At 39.4% G+C, this 1,670-nt stretch overlaps 1 pseudogene; it reads left to right on the top strand.

The window, feature by feature from the left end:
* Positions 1 to 268: 268 nt before the first annotated feature.
* LOC124991729 (dnaJ homolog subfamily A member 1-like) lies at positions 269 to 1,443 on the top strand (annotated as a pseudogene).
* Positions 1,444 to 1,670: the final 227 nt, after the last annotated feature.

Here is a 1,670-nt window from a genome sequence, read left to right as displayed (position 1 = left end):
CCAAGTTTTCTAAGGAATCTTGAATGGTAAAAAAATATTAAAAAAAAAAAAAGTTTAACATCTTTAACAATTAGAGAAGTGCAAATTTAAACAATGCTGAGATTCTATTTCAGTCTGGTCAGAATGGCAATTATCAAGAATACAAGTAACGGAAACTTTCCAGAACGCTCATTGAGAGGAAGAGGAGCGGGGCTGCCTGAGCTGTACACAGTTATGTGCTCCTTCCCACTCCTCCACTTGGCCCCAGCCTGCTCACTGGCTGTAGAAAATGGTGAAAGAAACCACTTACTATGATGTTTTGGGGGTCAAACCCAATGCCACCCAGGAAGAATTGAAAAAGTCTTACAGGAAACTGACCTTGAAGTACCACACTGATAAGAATCCACATGAAGGAGAATAGTTTAAACAGATTTCTCAAGTTTATGAAGTTCTCTCTGATGCCAAGAAAAAGGAATTATATGACACAGGAGGAGAACAGGCAATTAAGGAGGGTGGAGCAGGTGGTGGTTTTGGCTCCCCCATGGACATCTTTGATATGTTTTTTGGAGGAGGAGGAAGGACGCAGAGAGAAAGGAGGGGTAAAAACCTTGTGCATCAGCTCTCAGTAATGTTAGAAGATTTATGTAATGGTGCAACAAGAAAACTGGCTCTGCAAAAGAATGTAATTTGTGACAAATGTGAAGGTTGAGGTGGCAAGAAAGAAGCAGTAGAGTGCTGTCCGAACTGCTGAGGTTCTGGAATGCAGATAAGAATTCATCAGATAGGACCTGGAGTGGTTCAGCAAATTCAGTCTGTGTGCCTGGAGTGCCAGGGCATGGGGAACAGATCAGTCCTAAAGATAGATGTAAAAGCTGCAATGGAAGGAAAAGAGTTGGAGAGAAGATTCTAGAAGTTCATATTGACAAAGGCATGAAAGATGGACAGAAGACAACATTCCATGGTGAAGGAGAACAAGAGCCAGGATTGGAACCAGGAGATATTATCATTGTGTTAGGTCAGAAGAAGTACCACGCTGTTTTTACTGGATGAGGAGAAGACCTTTTCACGTATATGGACGTACAGCTGGTGGAAGCATTATGTGGCTTCCAGAAGCCAATATCCACTCTTGAAAATCAAACCATAGTCATCACATCTCAGCCAGGTCATATTGTCAGGCATGGAGATATAAAGCATGTGCTAAACAAAGATATGCCAATTTATCATATGAAAAGTGTCGCCTAATCATTGAGTTTAAGGTAAACTTTCCTGAAAATGGCTTTTTGTCTCCTGACAAACTCTCTTTGCTGGAAAAACCCCTACCTGAGAGGAAAGAAGTAGAAGAGACTGATGAAATGGATCAGGTAGAACTGGTAGACTTTGATTCAAATCTGGAAAGATAATGAAGAAGCATATGAGGATGATGAACATCATCCCAGAGGTGGTGTTCAATGTCAAACCTCTTAATTGGGCCAGTGAATAACATTCATTGCAGGTATTTTATATGCATAGTGAATGAGTTAAGTACTATAATCATAATATGCTCACTACTAGCTATTGTTTTTGTTTTAATGTTCAATTTTAGTAGTGTTTTAAAAGTTAAATGAAGAATAAATGCAAATATAAAAGCTCTGACTTTGCTCTGTATGTATGATGACTTCAGTGTGCAAGAAGTTGTTTAATACCTGTAAAAA

Source organism: Sciurus carolinensis, chromosome 8 (assembly GCF_902686445.1).
Source record: "Sciurus carolinensis chromosome 8, mSciCar1.2, whole genome shotgun sequence".
Taxonomy (NCBI): Eukaryota; Metazoa; Chordata; class Mammalia; order Rodentia; family Sciuridae; genus Sciurus; species Sciurus carolinensis.
This window is presented reverse-complemented; position numbering and strand designations above follow the sequence as displayed.